At 52.9% G+C, this 18,630-nt stretch overlaps 1 protein-coding gene across 1 annotated transcript in view; it reads right to left on the reverse strand.

The window, feature by feature from the left end:
* The window catches only part of SLC16A2 (solute carrier family 16 member 2), a 34,332-nt gene that overhangs the window by 8,829 nt on the left and 6,873 nt on the right, over window positions 1–18,630 (reverse strand). The window lies entirely within an intron of this gene.

The following is an 18,630-nucleotide window of genomic DNA, read 5'->3' on the forward strand; positions in this document are numbered from 1 at the left end:
TGTGATGTAGGATACCTAATGATGCTTCCACTTGTGCTGTTTCCATAAGGAGCCCCCCACAAGCTCCTCAGAGCTCACTGTTCCCTGGCTTTGGCTATAAAGGGTTTCCCATCTTGAGCTCTGTGTCCCCAGGTACCACACTTATTCACTCACCACTCCCCAGGGACAGGACTGTCTCACCTGCCCCTTGCCCCATGTTCATTGGGGATTTCTCACTGCAGCTGAGCTGATGGGAGACACATGGGCTGTGCCAGGTTGGATCACAGCCCTGGCCCTGCCAGGTGATGCCCAAGTGAACCATGATCTCATGTCTCCTTCCAACCCACCTCTGGAGAAAACCACTCTCTGGCTGTCTATCTTTTTTTCCAGAAGCTTTTATTATTCCCAGATTATTTCAGCTCATCATCTTCTCCCTGCCCTCCACTGTCTCTCTTTAATGGTTTCTGTGACTATTTTTGGGAGGAAAGGCAGGATTTCAAGAACAGCAATGTGGTAAGGAAAAACATCTCAGTTTACCAGCTCTGAGGAGAAGAAAGCAGTCCCTTTGGTGGGGTGTGAGGCAGGATGGACAGACAAGGGGGCCCCAGCCCTACCTGGCACCAAGTGGAGGGACCTCCTGGAGCATCTCCCAGCTCCAGCTCCGGGCTGCCAAGCACGATCTGCCCCACACAGGCCCCAGGACATGTGCTCCTTGCTTTTTTTAATCCCTTTTTTTTGGGCTGTTGTTTTTTGCACCCAAACCAGACACTTTGCAAACCCTTTTAGCACAGCCCTGTACAATAACAACCCCTCCTCCGAGAGCTGTGGGATCTTCAGAAAATAGCCAGGTCCCTTCAGAAAAATAGCAAACCCTGGTTATACAAGAGCTTCTCCAACCTCTGCCTTTCAAAAAGGACCACACAAAGGAGCCCCTGCTAGCCTGGGAAGAACTAACCCTTCCAAATTAGTTATAAGTTTTCTAGGACCCAATTTAGTCTGAAGTCTTCCTTAACAAATGCAGAGCAGAGCAATGAAAAGAAAAGTAAGGTCCGAGCTGGAACCTTTGGGACTTGCCAGGCTCTTGTCTCAACACCAGGCAAAACACAGAAGGGTGAGGGAGACAGAGAGGACCCCCCCTCTCCAGCTGATTTTCTTGGTTATAAACATAAGGCACAGTGCAATGAAAGTCCTTCTAATAGGATTAGGTGGCACGGCTCCAAAGAGCCGTCCAAAACAACTCCAAGAGGGGGTGAGGGGTGGGAGCAAAGCCAAGATGGAAAAGGCTCGTTAAATTGGATAATATACTTCCAGAAATGTTCCTTCTACTCCAGCCAAGGCAGTAAAACGTTAGATGGCCCCATCATGTTTGAAGTTTGTTATTTTTGGAAATTACTTTAAGAAACGCGGAAATAAAAGCATAAAGCAAAGTATTAAATTTAAAGGGCCAGATTCAGAGCTTAATAACGCAGAGATTTACATGCAAATAAGCAGTATCAATCTCTGGCCCTAAAAACACGCACTCACCTGCAGAGATCAAAGCAAACCCAGGGTGAGAGGCTCAGCAACAGGCGCTTAAAAGCTCCTCCAGCTTTGGGTTTGTCAAAAGGAGATAGCACTCAATTAAAACCGGTAAACACAAAAATAGAGTCCCGTGGCAAATTGCTCTACCTTAGAGAAAGGGCTTACCACAAGCAATGAATAAAAATAGGCTTGGGGAAGAACATGAAGTTAAAATTAGTAAGAACAATAGCCTCACTTCCAGAGCAGGGTTTTGTCTTCCCAGCGAAGCCCCGGGAAGCCAGGAGGGCTGGGCGAGCTCCAGCACTGGGAGGAAACCTCAGCAAGATCTGGGGGCAGGAGAAAGTCACCTCGGTCCCAGCTCTGTTCCCAGCATGGTTCACACCAAGGCAGCCCCTGGGGAAGGGGCTCTGTGATTCCCTCCCCATCGTTTTATCCTCACTGTGATGGTGGTGATCTCCTTCACCTGGGTCAGGGCAAGGCTGGAGGAAAGCCAAGGCAGAAAACCACAGGCTAGGATAAAAATGAGGTTCAGGTGAAATGTGGCCCCAAACCCGCACCTTTAGACAGGGAGCCGGAGTCTCTGGATCCGCTCCAGGGAATGAGGGTTTATTTTTAGCAATCTGTGCAACACAGTATTGGAGTTTCTCCTGGATTTTCCTAGACATGAAGGGCAGAGGCAGCTATTCCTCTGGTGGAAACGAGACAGGGCTTAACCAGCCTGAGTCAGGGCTTCCCTTCGGCAGCTCCTCCGATGCTGGAGAAGTTACGACTTGATTTAAAGCCCACGGGATAAAAATAAAAAGAGGGGAATCTTTGCTTCTGATTTCCATAGGGTTTGGATGAGATTGTTAATTCCTCACCCGGCCACACCTCGCAACCCTCTGTGGCTGATAACGTGGGCAAGATACTGAAACACACAAAGACAAGCCCCCACAAGAGGCGCGAAGCCTTATCAGTGGCATGGTGCGATCAAGCAGATCCTGAAAGAAACAATGGACTGAATCCAGCTGGGGATGGGGCTGGAAGGAGCTCAAGAGCTGCGCAGAACTTGGACAGGAGTCGGGTTGAGACTTGATTGAGTGTCAAGGTGCCATGAGTCCAACCACGTCCCTGGAGTGGCTGGTTTTGGAGCTGCCTGGCTGGATGCTGCAGGGGGATCGGGCTGGTATTGGCCAAGAAACCCCTCTACCAAGGACTGCCTTTAAGGAAACACCAAAAGTTTCAGAAACCACCTCTTTAGGGTTTGTTTCTGGGGTGTTTTTTTTAGCAGAAAAAAGCATTTAAAGTGATCTCCTTTTGTGAGGAGGAGCAAAGATGACTTCTGATTTGGGGCTGGTAGCATTAGAAGTGGCTCAACACATGCTGTCCCTCCCCAAAAGCCACCTCTCCGCTCACCCTGCTTGGCATTGTCAGATACATCAAGACCAGCCCTACCCATGCCACCCTGCTCCCACCCAAAATCCCTCCTGAAGGCAATGAGACAGCAGCTAGGGAGCCATGACCCCTCTCCCCCTCAGATCATGTACCCCACTCCTTGTTGCTTGCTCTGGCAGGGATCATGACACCCTGCTGCCACTCAGGCCACCGGCAGCCTCCAGAGCTGATGGGACCTTCCTGGTGGTCCTAGGGATGCTTTGGGGTATGGAAAGAGCCCAGCATGGGGCAAGTGCCCCTTCGCTGGAGCAGAGAGGTTGACCAAGAGGAGCAGCCCTCCCACAGCAGGGTGAAGCTCCAGCTATTCAAGGTGGGAATTGTTTACTCCCACCTTGATTCACAAAGACAGCCAAACTGTTGGCCTATGGCAGGTCCAAAGCAACAAGTCCTTCAACATGGACACGGGACTACAGTGGCTGAGGATCTCCAAGAAGAATATGATGCAGTGATACAGGAGATGTGGCCAAGCTGAACCTTCAGCACTGGCACCACTCCGGGCTCAAGGCAGTAGAAACTGGGCAGGTGACCCATTTTACCATCAGCCCAACATCATCAAGCTGTGCCCATGATGGAGCTCTGGTACCAGGCATGCTTCAGTCACTACGTTCTCCTCCTGCCAGAGGATGCCAATGCTGCTGCAGACCCAGAGGAGGACTGGCACATGGGGGTCAGGACCTGCAATAGGGCTGGTGATGCCAAGGGACCAGGGAGGGCTATGAGCACCATGTCCACATGTTCATGGCAGCAGGAGACAGGCAGGACCCCTGGGGTCAGTCCAGGCAGGTCCCACTTGCCAGACACCGGATCAGCTTTCTTTCATGCGTGGCCATCCCAAAAGGATGAAAAGCTCCTTGCTGGCTTTTTCCTGAGCCGAATAAGGTTTCTGGGAGCAGAGCAAGGTGGGTGGCAGGAAGGTGAGAAACAACAGGAGAATACATCACCACTCCGAGACGCAGATCCTGGTATTTAGCTCATTGTTCCAAAAAACATCATTAAACCCTCGTACTGCGTAGCACTTGCGGCCAAGCCTATTTGTTCCTTTAAAAATTAATCTCCAGGGAGAGAGGAGGAAGGGACGTCGCTCTCAGACGTGCTTCCCCGCTGACCCAAATACCTCCGGCTGGAGGGATCAAGGGCCAGGAGGTGACCTCAGATCCGCCACTGGAGGAAGTGTCTTCCCTCGCTTCCCGCGGCTTCTCCCGCTTGTGCGGTGCAGCCAGGACACGGCGGCTGCTGGAGGGGATGGGGACATGCTGCAGCGGGTCACCTTCCCCCGGCACTTGGCATTTCTTGGATGAGAGATGCGGCAGCCAAAGGTAATTCACTTCCATCTCCCCATCTGCACTGCTCCTCCAAGGAATAAGTAGCCCCTTGACTCCCGTTTTCTGAGGACAGGGAAGCTCTGCTAGCATGATAAACCTCATTACACATCTTCAAAGCCCTTCCCAGCCCCACCCGGCTCCCTTTGCAGGTGGCCTGTAAGTCCAAGCAATCTGATGGCCCTACCTACATAGACACTGTGGGGAAGCAGATGACTGTCCCCGTCCCCTGTGGAGCTGATGCATGCCACTCGCCGCACATCTGCAGTGGAAATGAAGCAGCTGTTTTATCTTGTGCCCTTAAAAAGCAATCTGCGTCATCCTCTTGCTCAAAGTACAGCCTGAAATGCTCCCGGCGGCTTGGCCCCATGTGCTCAACACCCCCCATGGACCGAGCCCATCCCAGCAGGGTAGGTCAAGGCTTAAATGAAGGCAGACACAAAGTCACATCTGAGGAGGCCACTGCAATGCACAGCAGGATGGGAAACTTAGCTAAAGAGCAGCAAACCAAAGCTGAGGAGCAGCTGGGCTCCTCTGGATGGGAGGTGGTGGTAGGGCCATGCGGTGGCAGCCACCATGCATCACGTGCAGCTAAAAGCCAGATAAACTCATTAATTGTATAGCAAGCCCTGCTTGGTACCATACCCTAAAGCTTCAGAACAAAGTCCTTCTTTATCAGGTTTGGCTGATTTCTCCCCCGCCCCCTTCCTTATTTCGGAAACAATTCCATAAAAGACTGGAAATTGGAATAAATGGAATTATTCAGAGGAATTATTCAAGGTCAGGTCTGGCTAAAGACCCTTTCAGTGCCCTGTTTGTGACAGTATTAGAATAGGCTAAGGAAAAGTGGGAATGTCACTGGAGAAGTGGCAGCTACCATCATCGCTGCACGTTCCCATGACCACAGATAACACAACAGCTTCCCAGACCCAGCAGGCATCCATCCAGTCTTTGCCATAGGAAACCTAAAGAATCAGGTTCTACCTGGTCCAGGAGCACAGGGAAGCAGAGCAGGACAGGATGGGAATACACTGTGCTTTAAAACACACCACATCTCTCTCAATCAGGCCTCTCTGCCTTCCCTTGCTCTCAAGGACACAGGGGACTTTTAAGGGACAGTGCCCAGGCCACCTCCTGTAACCACTAAGTGGCAGATACCAGCTTATGTGAGAGGAAAGTCTCAATATTAGCTGTCCTGTGGCCATGTTAAGCAGAGATGGAGACAGATCTGTGGTTTTGCTTGGCAAGCGGCAGACGCAGAGTGTTTTCCTGAGGTTCATGCACTGAGCATCTCAGAGAAACTCGGCCCCAGCCACATTTTGAATCATTTCATTCCAAAACCATAAAATTCAACCCTGTATAGAGCAAAATGGCGCTGGAGCTCATGTCTGGGCTGCATCACGTTCTCCCCATCCACAGCCCGGCTTCCACTCGGCCTCGGAGGCCCCAGAGCTGGTCCAGAAATGCAAATTCTTGTGAAATCCATCCAAAAACAACAAGGCAGCATATGCTCTGCAGCTGAAACCCACTGTGTGCCCAGGCTGGATCGTGTCTCCCCAGCACTCCCCTCTGCAGGCCGGGAAGGTTTTTCTTCTCAGCATCGCCTCTGGCTTACAATTTCTGAGGGATGATTCACCTACCACACATTAAAGTTACCCAAGAAATAGGAGCTAGGGTTGCAACAGCTTCATCTCAACACAGGCTCCCATCCACCACGTCCCATCCAGACGTCTTTCTATGACCTGCACCCTTGAGGAAGCTGGGGACTGGTTACTCCAATCTCTCCTGATGTTGGGTGACTTCAAGTGCTGCGGGGTTGGACCAAGTTTGCCCATGTTCCATCCAGCTGGGGGAGAGCCAAGGGTTGCAAGTGGGAAGCTCTTGGGGTTCAACTGCTGTTGGGCAAAACCAGTGCCCTCACGCAGCTCCTGCTTGAATGAACTGGTAAAGCCCCCTTAGTACCAGGGGAAAATCCAGCATGGCTTGGGAGCGAGCATCCCTCCTTCGACTGCACTGTCAAACACCTCAGCAGCCCCTGGCAGCGTTTTCGTCCAGCAATTTTATGGAAAACAGAAAAGTTCCATTCTAATTGGTGAAAATTCCCTCCTCCCACCCGCGGAGCGCCAATCTGTAATTAGCCTTTCATGTCCAATGATGTTTATTCCTGACAGAGTTTGTCTTGGCACAAACACGCGCTCTGAAATGCGCACACATTTGAAGACTCAAACCCTGCATTTAATTCTCTATCTGCTTGTTAATTCTCATTGTTCCCAAGCCCCTTTTCAAAACACACCCACAGGGAGAAGAAAGTATTTTTTTATATATACATAAAAAACCCCTTCCAGCGTCAGGAACACCAGCAGTGAGCACAGCACCACAGGCACCGGCCCAGGGTCCAGCTGCCCACACAGCTCCCAGTGCTCACCCCAACACATGGCACTCAGCCCAGGAGGCCTTCATCCTGATTCCTTCTATCTTTCTTTATTAACATAATTTTTCTCCCCAGATGTGATGTCCCTTGGATATCCACCCTGCAATCACAGAGCCATGGAATGGTTTGGGTTGGAAGGGACCTTAAAGCTCATCCAGTTCCAACCCCTGCCATGGGCCCAGACACCTTCCACTAGACCCGGTTGCTCCAAGCCCCTGTGTCCAACCTGGCCTTGAACACTGCCAGGGATGGGGCAGCCACAGCTTCTCTGGGCACCCTGTGCCAGCGCCTCAGCACCCTCACAGGGAAGAGCTTCTGCCTAAGAGCTCATCTCCATCTCCCCTCTGGCAGGTTAAAGCCATTCCCCTTGGCCTGCCCCTACAGGCCCTTGTCCAAAGCCCCTCTCCAGGTTTCCTGTAGCCCCTTTAGGCACAGGAGCTGCTCTAATGTCTCCCTTTAAGGAGCCTTCTCCTCTCCAGGCTGACCCAGCCCAGCTCTCTCAGCCTGTCTTCATAGGAGAGGGGCTCCATATCTTCTGAGCATCTTTGTGGCCTCCTCTGGATTCTCTCCAACAGGTCCCTCCTTGTGCTGTTGCCCCAAAGCTGGATCAGGACTGCAGGGGGGTCTCCCCAGAGCGCATCAGGGGGGCAAGAATCCCCTCCCTTGGCTGCTGCTCATGCTCTGGGGATGCAGCCCTGCACATGATGGGGTTCTGGGCTCAAGCGCACACTTGAAGCCAGGTCACACTCAACTCTTCATCAACCAACACCCCCAAGTTCTTCTTCCTCAGGGCAATAAACACAGTATCCACCTTATGAAATGAGAGGAAGAGTAAAGGGTCTGGGTCAGGATTTAAGGTTTTGGTCAGCATTAAGGACAGGGTAAAGGTTTGGGTCAGGGGGCCCAGCTCTCTCCATCCCAGTGTGACAGGTTGGGGTTTCCTCCAGGCCCCACGTGTTGGCTCCTCACCCTGTGTTTTTGGGGAAAGGGCTCCCATTGCTGACAGCAGGCAATGATTAACTCCATCGGGATGGTGTGGGTCAGCCGTGGCCCTGAACACTGCCTACTGCACGTCCAAAATTTTAAGCCTTTGGAAAAGCCATGACCCGTCCAAACTCCACTGGACTTTGACTGTGATTAACCTCCTCCACTCACTTGCACAAGCCACAAAGCACTCACTGGGAACAGCTCAGCACTTATGCCACAGCCATCCTCCTGTCCCCAGCAGTGCAGTGGTGCCACCCCCCCCCCCCCCCTTTTCCCCCAGCCCAAAACCATGACATCTCCTCCAAATCCCCACTGTGGCCGCTTCTTGCTACCGGCAGACTCATCCTGGTACCCAGTTCCTGCAGCACACAGGCAGCTGGTACCTAGATGAGTGCTGGGGGGATACCTGAAACCCCAGAAGGGCAGGAGGGTGACCCTGTGGGCACCTCACCCCCTGCCCCTTGCTAACCTGCACCCCAGTGCCCCACCAGCCGCCCCACACAGGTGGCTATTGCGGCACTTCCCTGGCTCAGAGCAGCTTGGCTGCTCTGTGATACGCTGCCGGATGCAGAGGTCATGGCTCCCGGCCAGCACCAGAGCAGACAGCAAAGCAGTACTGTAACACGTGGGCCAGGCCAAGGGGACAGTGCCAAAGAGGCCCTTTACACTAAGGTCAGTGGTTCATCTCCCGGCCAGGCACAGCATCGTGTGCATCCCTACAGGTTCTTATGCCCAGCACAACCCACCACCACGGCTGGCATCACATCTCCATCTGTATTATACCCAAGACTCCAAAAATCTCCAACATTACTCGGGTGAAAGCACCTGGGACATCTCAACCCCTTGATGCCTCATGGAGAAGACAGGACAGCTCCCAGCCACTGATGGAAGGCAGGTTGGATACCCTCCCAAAACGCATCTCGTGGCCCAAGAGTGAGACATCCCTTGTGAAATCACCGGGCACTTTCTGTCTTCTCTCATCCCCCTCCAGCAAACCCTGCCTGGGCTGTGTTTGGGAACCCTCCGCCTTCTGCAGGGAGGCTGGGGTGAGAAAGGATGCTTTTTTCCAAGCTGGAAGAGACAGAAAAGTTTCCCTCCTTGCCAAATTTCTCCCAAGCCATCTTCTGTTTCCCATCAACAGCAAGAAGAAACCCGCCAGCTCAGGTCCATGCTCCTCCCACTGCAATTCCCATGGGCACTTGTCAACATCCCAGTAAAAGAGGAGAATTAAACCCACCCAACCTGGTTAGCCATGACGCAGGGACCACAGAGCGAGGACCGGCGGCTGGAAAACAGCCCCTCTGCTCTGCTCTCACATCTCCCCCACGGAAACTTTTCAACTCCAGTTGCTGGCAGGAGCAGGGCTGATCCCAGCTGAATTCCTTCCACTTACCAGCAAATAAATAGCAGTTAAATGGAGGGAAAGAGAAGAAACACCCTTTTTACTCAAAGGGAAAACAAAGAGGCCAGGGAAAATAAACAGGCGAAATGTTGGGCTGGTCACAGGCTCATGGAGATCTTTTTCCCCTCCTGGTCGGGTACTTGACAGCCTTCCCTGCAATTCATTAGGGGATGCTCAGAAACCAAAACACTTCCAGCCCTTTGCCAGCCCTGACCATTAAGGAGAGAGTCACAGTGCTCTTCAGACCAAACCAGCAGCCCTGGCCACAGCTCCTCCACCCGGCCCAGGCACTTGAACCACCCTTTTTTCAGACGAATAAGTGCTGCTGCAGGACGTCTGAGGTCTCCTCCCAGCCCTGACAGACTTCTGCCCACACTTTTGTCCAAGCCCTCCAGTGATGGGCATCTCCAACCCTCCCCTAGACAAGGGCTCATCTTGTACTCCAAAGATCTCTCCCAACAACACCATCCTTGCTGCACAATTTCAAGGCATCACTTTGCAGCCTGTCCTTCACCAGACAGAGAAAACAGATTATTGCCTTTTTAGCAACTTTTTAGGGAGCTGAAGGCAGTGATGTGCCTTCCCTCCTCTAGCAGCCTGGCTGTCAGCACTGTACGCCATTCCTCTTCCTCTCCCAGTCAGCCCAACCCTTTCACTGTGTGTGAAGCTTAGCGAAGATACCTTCCCATGTCCCTCTGATTAACTGTCCCTTGTTCCTTCCCTCCAGTGCAATGTGGTTCCTGGCTCTTGTCACATTGCACCCCAAGAGGCACCTCCCAAAATACCCACCCCGCAGGAGCCCTGCAGGGACAGAGGGCTCCTGCCACCCCTAATGGCTATATTACTCCCAGCCCTGTGTTGGGGTGTCCTTGCCATGGCCTGCAGCCACTGATGGGTTTTGAACCCCAAAGGTTGTTTGATGCTTTGGAAAGCACAGCTTGGGTGTATGTTCTGCAGGTAACCAGGCAGAGGCCTGCCAGCAGCCCTTCTCCATTGGAATGGGGATGGTTTAGGAAGAGCCAGATCTCCCAAGCACCCACTGGAAAAGGCTGGGGTACCCCAAAGATGAGTGATGCTGAAAGAAAGCATCCCCCATGTTTGTCCCAGCAGCAGGCACTTGCACTGCCACCTTTGCCCCACCATGGTGCTGCACAGCAGCATCCTCCCCACAACCACTGCCCCCCATCCCATAACCCCACCATGGAGCACCCCCCAAGCTCCAGGGGGAAACATGTTGCCACGGCCTCATCCTGAGCCTCCCCTGGGGCAAACACCCCAGAATAGGGAGCGCTGGGGCAGCCGCGATGCCTCCCCTGCGGCACCCAAGCAGAGCCGCCTACCCGAACATTATCAAACTATTCCAGTTATGTTACTTATTTGCTTACACCCAACATGGCCCCAATTTCCCCCAAGACAAAGTCCGCCCAATACCAGACTACACACGGGGTTAGGGATATGAAAGGGAAAATCAAGGCAGTGGCGGCGGCTGCTGCGAGCACCTTCTGAAGGGAGGCCCCTCTCCAGGCTGCTCCAGTTGGCTTTGAAGCTGGTTTGCCCCCAAGCTTCATTCACAAAGGAGATAACACCCCCCCTGCAATGGCCTCTTCCATCTGGGCTCTCCCCGACATAGCAGCAGCTCCCTGGGCTGGTGGCAGTGCTCAGCCCCAGCACAAGGGACAGCGCAAGGGGATGACTGACCGCAGAGGGGGATCCACTGAGGAGCCTCCTCTGCTGAGTGAGCATCTTTAAACACTAAACTACACGAAGAAAAGCTGTTTGTAAGCAGGTTGAGCAGAGCACACCTGCCCCAGCCCCATCCATGCAGCAAAATGGCTCCGTGGTGGAAGATCTGGGCTCTTCTGATAGCCATCAAGGAATTATTTCCTCCTCCAGTACTGGAGAGTTTCCACACAGAGACACTAACGCCTTTGGGATAGTGCTCCTGAAGCCTACTGATGGGGAAGAAAATCCCCATCAGTGCAAGGCATGAGTATTAACATTAAACCAAATGCCTGGAGGCCAAAAGCGAGATGAAATATCCATGTGATTTCAATTCTTTGGAGTTTCCTTACATTAAAGCACACATCTGAGAACAAGTGGATAGCTCAGAAGAAACAGACCATGCTGTAATTAAGCAAATCTGATAGCTAAAGGAAACTGAAGAACAGCAATATTTTATTGTATTTAATATTTCCTTTTTCCCCAAAGTGAAACAGGTTATACCCCTGTGCCATTGGGCTGTTACTTTCAGCTGACCTGGTCTCATTTGAAAGTGTTTCAGACACGGAGTGGCTTTGACAGCCCTGCCCTTTAATACTTGGGGTGGGCAGAGAAAAGCCACAGCTAAGGTGTTGGGGTTTGGTACCCACCAATCAGTGTTTCCCATTAGCATCCCAGGAACCCAGCCCCAGGCCCTCCACCTTGAATGGGGATCCATAATACATACACACCCCCCCATCTATGCGCATATAGATGTGCCTGTGTGCAAAGAATCATAGAATGGCTTAGGTTAGAAGGGGCCTTAAAGCTCACCCAGTTCCAACCCCTGCCACAGGCAGGGACACCTTCCACTAGAGCAGCTTGCTCCAAGCCCCTGTGTCCAACCTGGCCTTGAACTGCCAGGGATGGGGCAGCCACAGCTTCTCTGGGCACCCTGTGCCAGCGCCTCAGCACCCTCACAGGGAAGAGCTTCTGCCTAAGAGCTCATCTCAGTCTCCCCTCTGGCAGGTTAAAGCCATTCCCCTTGGCCTGTCCCTACAGGCCCTTGTCCAAAGCCCCTCTCCAGGTTTCCTGCAGCCCCTTTAGGCACTGGAGCTGCTCTAATATCTCCCTTTTAGGAGCCTTCTCTTCTTCAGGCTGAACCAGCCCAGCTCCCTCACCCTGGCTCCAGAGCAGAGGTGCTCAAACCCTCAGAGCATCTATGTGTACACACATATACATATATATTAAAAAGCAATCCCTGGAGAGCTGTAGCCCACATGATGGCTGTGGGCAGAGCTGCACTGTGGCTTCCCTGGAGCCACACAATGTTTAACAAGACAGAGGGGAACCAGGGACAGCCCATTCCACTCAAAGTGCCTTGGCAGCAAAGTGCTCCAAAGCCCAGTGAAACATTAATATGCTTCCCTGGAGAAATGCCTTCACTTTTTGCTGCATCAAGGGCTTTGAAATCAAAATAAATAACAGGGCAGGTTAATGAAAGTTTCTATCAGTTACTGGGTAAGTTTTGGTTCTCCTGCAATTCAGGTTTGAAAGCCGCACATCCTACCTCTGTGGGAGGGAGCCTCCTCTTTCTCCCCATGGAAATAGTGCCTTTTGGGGTAGGGGCAGGAATCAGAACTACCCTGTTTCCACAGGTGCAGGTGTGGGATTGCTGTAAGGTAACACGCTGCAGTCCCTGGGCTTGTTTTCAAGCACCTGAGCTGCAGTTTCTGTCATGAAGCCCATGCATGCCCAGGGGCAAAGGGAAGAGCAGGGGCTGAGCAGCTTCAGCAGTGTAGAGCTAAAGCTCTTTCTGCTAACCAAGGACCACCTTTGGACTGGGGCTGCCTGGGGATGGAACGGTGAACACAGCTGAGCCATGCTCCCTGGCTGCAGACAAGCAGTGACCACTGCAAGCAACTTGCAGCTGAAATTCCCCCCCCCCCCCCCAATAAATCTGTGCTGCGGCACTCACCAATAGGACAGCAGGAGCCACGGGATGCTGATCCTTGTTTGCATCCACCAGTTGCTTTGCCCTGGCCATGAAGCTTCAGTGTGCTGAGGAGCTGGGAGGTGCACAAAGGTGTGAGGGAATGGGGTCATGGAGAAGCCACCAGGGCTTCTCTGCTGCCATTCCTGCCAGGCACCGAGACAGCGGCTGAGGGCCGGCTGGGAAGCACAGGGTGTTTGCAGAGCCAGGGAGAGGCTCACTTCTGTCTTGATTTCTAATGAGACTAACACCACCTGCTTCTCGCTTAACCAGTCTGACCATCGGGCTGAGCCAGAACTGATTCATTCATAAGAAAATGGAACAAGAGATCGACTCGACACCAGGCCTGACTAATGGGGAAAACAGCCAACAACCTGCTGCTTGCACACCAGCCCCAGCATCCTGCTTTTTCAGCTCTTTAGCATCTTCCCAACTTCAAATGCTTGGAGAAAGCCTGAGCTTTGCTCCAGCATAGTGGGTGATAAAAGAAAAGACTTGTGTGCTGCAAGAAGTGTCAGTGTGTGGCCAAGGGGCCACCATCACCCAGCAATGGCATTTTGCAATAGCTAATTCCTGCTTTTTGAAGCAGAGGAAACATTAAAACCTTCAAAGTCATTGCTTTTCAAGCTGCTCTCCCTGGCATCATGCTCCCAAAAGCTTTTTGGGCTGTTATTTTCCTCCTTCCCTCTTCATCCTGCAATAAAAATCCAAGCAACCGCCCTCATTGCGCAGAAAAACTCCCCACCACCCTGCTGTAAAAACTACTCTCTGCCTTTTTCTGTGGTGTTTTTTGCTTTATGAGCCCAGTGGGGCACAAACTAGCAGGGAGAAGCTGCAGATGGGGCTGCTGGGAAAGCTGGCCTTGGGAGGATGCTGCCCCAAGGGAGGGAAGCAACCTTCGAAATCCAGACCAGAGCTAATCTTATCTCCAGGTGTATTTTAGGATGGGTCAGAGAGGGTTAACAGCCAGCCACAGAGGTCGAATTAGGACCTGAAGTACCTCTACTCCTTGGTTCATGCTTTGGTTGATGAACTGGAGCAGGGCAGAGTTTAACAGCTTATGCCATGATTTCTTAGCTTTGGGCAACATATTTGGGTTTATATGAATCTCCTTTAAAAGAGGCCATCTCCCAAAATGCAGATCGCAAGGGCCGCGTTCTCCCAGCTGCAACACCATCCCTTCTGCCCAGGTATCTTGAGTTTTTATCACCCTACCCTGAGGACATCAGGACAAACATGGCAAAACTTCCACTCTCGGTGAGAAACCCACCCTGCACCAGTATGGGTCTCAAAATTCAAGGCAGAAAATCCACAGCCAGGCCAGTCTGGGCAGGAAAATGCCCCAAATCCTGATGCAGGGAGTGCACAGTCACCTTGTCAGCCACAGAGTTCCATGGGGACAGTGGAAAACTGAGACCCCACGGGCCACAGGAAAGCAGAGCTCTGGGTATCAGGACTGACGCCTCACTCATCTCTCCCACACCAGCTCCAGAAGGCTGGGAAAGAGTTGCCAGATATGAAGTTTTCCTTCACCCATGTTGGTGCAGAGGCACTGGTCAAGCATTTCGCACACAACACTGGCAGTGGAAATACCTCCTGCAAGGGCTTTAGGATGCACACCCTGATGTCCCTCTCGAGGGCATCCAGCTATCCAGCATTAACCCAGTGCACACATGCAGCAGCAAGCATGCATCCCACAACCTGCTGAGCAGGACAAGAAAAACCTGCAAGGGATGGAAACCACATTCCCAGTGTGCAGGAGAAAAGCCACCCAGAAAGCAGTTGATGACATCCCTGTAAGTTGTCACCTTCCCCTCCCGGTGGCTCCTCACTGACTGTGGGCAAGCTTCCCTGGCATTGGGATGGTCAGCATGGCCCTTCTTTGATGCTGAATCTCCCTGTGGGCATGGGACGTGGTGGGATAGGGGAAGGAGTTGCTCCATGAAGACTTCACACCTCCAGCAGCCCTATGGCCTCGACAAGTTTAGATTGAAAAAAGAAACAGAAACCCAACAGCACCAATATCCACCCCTTGGCAACATCCAATCTCAATAACATTGTGCTATTATTATACTCTGCAATTAAGTGATAAGCTATAATTGCCTTATCTGATGGAGCTGGGCACGGCAGCTAGGCAGGAGCTGGCCTCTGAATCCCTGTCCTGCTGGCAGGCAGCAGTGGGTTGGGTTTGCTGATGGAAAACATCACCCCAGGCATTTTAAAGCCCCCCCCCGTTCAAAATCCCCCTCCTTGGCAGACAGACAGGCAGACAGGACCCCAAAGAGCACTGTGTTTCTTCACCCCAGACCCGGGTCAGCAGCATCACCTCTATGCCTGTGTGCTGCCTCACTTCTATCCCCACAGACCACGGTTGGTACCCAGGGAAGGTACTGATGGCCTCGTCCAGCTTCCAACCAGGAGATGGTCAGCTCTAGACAGGATGGAAGCACATGGGAAAAAATAGGGCAGCTTTTAATCCATTCTTCTAGCAGGGAGGTAGAGGCAGATGGTCGAGAGACCAAAGTGCAAACCCATGTCACCAGCTGCTCCCCAGCCCTCCCCATCCCTGCTTCAGCATCCTGGGAGCAACCTGTGGCCACGCAGCCGGGAGAACCTGATAACAGCAACAGCCAGGACACATTGAGAGCATCCCCTCAGGACAGGATTCAGCACACTCAGCTGATCCCACTGGATCAGGGTACTGCTTCTAGAGGCAGCAACCCTGGTTTCCAAGCCCAGCATCTCAGTGTACAGCTCTCAGGCCATAGTAAGTCCAGCTTGGCATTTTTTTTCATCCACACATTCAGCGCCTCTGGAAGAGCTCTGATGGGCCACGGCATCTTTCCCAACAAAACCAGCCCTGATTTCATTTGTTCTTTTAAGTTTGGTGTCCCTGCATCCTGATTCCTGCCATTTTCCAAGTCCTTCAGTATCCGACCTCAGCGCCTGACCCCACGGGCTTTGGGCAGAGCCGTATTCAGCAGCCGTAGCAAAGAAAAACAAAATCCTCCCAAATCCTCCCCACGTGACCGTTTCCCAAATATCCCCCAATCCGCCCAGCCAGCGAGGCCGCCAGCTCCCTGCACCTCCAGCCCAGAGGCCACGGTGAGGGGTGCCGGGTCCACACTGTGCCCCTCTCCCTGGGCCAGCGGTCTCCCGGCGGGGCTCAGCCACAAGAGAGGCCGATGCAAATCCCATCGTTAGCATTCTTTCCGTTTTAATAACCCAAGGTGTTACCAGCAACAGTGTTACTGATTTTTATCTCCGCAACAGCGCCCTTTAAGCGTTCCAATTTGTTTTTCTTGGAGATCTCATTTTGTTTTATTAAAGCTGACACCGAAGAGGGAAAGGAGACATTCTGGGCCCCGAACACAAATATCCCGTTTAAATAACCCCGTATTATTTTCTTGGAAACGCTTCTGCTTTGACTTTAATTAAGCTCTCCCCGGGCTCGCGAGCTTGGCGTGCTTGGCTTTCAGGCGAGTTTAATCCCAGACAGCCCCAGTGCTCCCCACTTCCATTGCTTACACAAACCTTAAGAAATAAGCTGGGGTTTACTAAAATACGTGCGTTAATAGGTGGTCTGCCATCAAGAACGTCTTGACATTGTCTCCTTGCTATCAGCTGCCCATAGAGTAAGAGCTCAGCCCCACTACCCTCCTCACTGCAGCACCAGACCCAAAAAAGCAGCTTTTCTCTTATTTTTCACTCTTTTCTGCCATAACAATGCTGGGTATGGAATGGGGAGATCCATCTCTAGTACCTGACTATGCCCCAGACTTGTCCAGGCTATCAGAGGCTCATCCACCAGCTCAGCTCCAGTGGCCATGGTGCCACTGCTAAGCCTTGTGCAATCGCATCGGGTGCTGCTGTAATATCAACAATTACCTCCCCATAGTAGAAGCACTTTAGGATGATTGCAAGGTTAAAACACTCCAAAAGTTGGGAAATCCCAGGAGGGAGCTTGTCTGGGCATCATCTGGTGCATACCCATTATGTAATTACCGTCAATCTTTAATCACAGATGAGTTTTTTTTGCCATCGGACCCGATTCAGATGGAGCACAGGAGGCACAACCCTCACTTAAGGAACTGCCATTCAGTTTGGTTTCCACCTCGGTGGGCCCCAGTGTGCTGTTAAATGAGCTCCTTCTGCTTCACACAAGGTTTGTGCAAACCCTCCAGCCCAAACTCCTGGCTCCTTGGCAAGCATCAACACAGTCACTCACGCAACATCCCCCCGAGAGGGAAGGATTTCATCTCCCTTTTACGCACAGGAGCTGCGGGCGGACAGATTAAGGCCAAGAGCTTGAAACAAAGCCTTTGTTTTGGTGCCTGACGCAAGATGGCCAAGAAAGGGGCTTTTGGGGATGCCACCGGGCAGGGCAGGAGGACTGTAGGTCTCCATTCCAGCTGATCCATAGGGATACGGTAATGGGTGGGTGCTCAAAGCAGGACCCTTCACTGCAGGCACTACAGGAGGGTTGTTTCTCCTCCCCAAGGAGGGCCCCAGTGTTTGCTCGGGGCAAACCCCAACAAGTCGGCCCATGCAGCGAGCGGCAGCATGTGGGGCTTCCCTGCCCCAGGGAGACCGGCTGCCGGCCCTGCTCTCTGCTCTGCACCAGGGAAAGCAAGATAAAAACCATCACTGAGCTGCTAAATCCAAACCCAGAGCCAAAACCCCACCCAGAGATGGGAAGAAACAGGGTCTTGGTGAGCTGGGCTCCTCCATCATAGGCTTTTGCAGACCAGATGCTCCCACAGCCATGGTGCTGGTAGCACCAACCCCAAAATACCATCTCCAAGGTTCCTGCACTGGGACACAGCGCTGAGAGCTTCTATCACAGCAGTGTGGTGCGATGCTCTTCTGCCTGTGTCCCATGGGATGCAGGTACGGGCTATCCCCAGGCTGATGCTCCCATGGAGTGTGCAAAGCAAAGGTGCAAAGAGGTGATGGGGCTGAACTGCCAGCATGCCATCACCATCCTCTCGCCCATCCCATGCAAGCCGAAAAGGTTGCCTGCAGCGGCCTGGGCTGCTCCTTGCACGGAGGGCAGCACGGCACAGCTTCCAGGCATGCCCACGACGAGTCCCAGCGAAGCAACCCACCACAGGCTGGGACCTGGCAGCCCTTCCCGAGGGCTTTCCCCTACGCTTCACCCCATTCTGGCTCTCGAGGGATGTGCTCCAGGGTGGGGAGCTCTGGAACCAGGTAAATTTTTAGGGATCTACAAATAAAAGGGCAAGGATGGGAAAAAGAGCCTGAAGTTGTGCTGATGGAACCCAGGGCTGTGCCACGCTCCGCGGCTGCACCGCTGCCCATAGGGTGTGCTTGATGGAGGATGCGGGAGCTTTGCTGCCTGCGGCCCATGCCCTGGGCAGGCAGTGGTGCAGGCAAGGGTGCTGCGGGCAGCCCCGCATCCCGCCTGCCCCGGGAGCTGGCAGGACCTGTTGTACGAGGTGCCTGGGAGAGATCGGAATGGCTCGCGCCTGCGAGGAGCGTGTTACGGCAATTCCCAGCACACGTCATGTGGGTTTTGCAACCGCCCCAACTGTCTCGGGGTGGATGAACGGAAAGAGCCCGGAGTGAACCGAGCTCCGCAGCGCCCGTGGCAGGCACCGGCAACGCCCCGGCGCGAGAGGCGGCAGGGCCCCGGGCGATGCCCAGCCTGGAACATGCCCCTCACCAGGCCCTTTTCCATCGGGATGAATGCCAAAAGGCAGCACCGCCTTCCCTTGCAATAAGGGCTAATTGATCCTTCGAGGAAGAGGAAGGGAAAGCCCAACAAATACCTGCTGTAATGGGTGCAGCAGCATTTTTGTACTCATGTTATATTGGCGTACATGGTGGGGGTACCTAAGTCCAC

Source organism: Pezoporus flaviventris, unplaced genomic scaffold (assembly GCF_033815535.1).
Source record: "Pezoporus flaviventris isolate CSIRO_AGI_PZ_B2104156 unplaced genomic scaffold, CSIRO_AGI_Pfla_v1 ptg000005l, whole genome shotgun sequence".
NCBI lineage: Eukaryota > Metazoa > Chordata > Aves > Psittaciformes > Psittacidae > Pezoporus > Pezoporus flaviventris.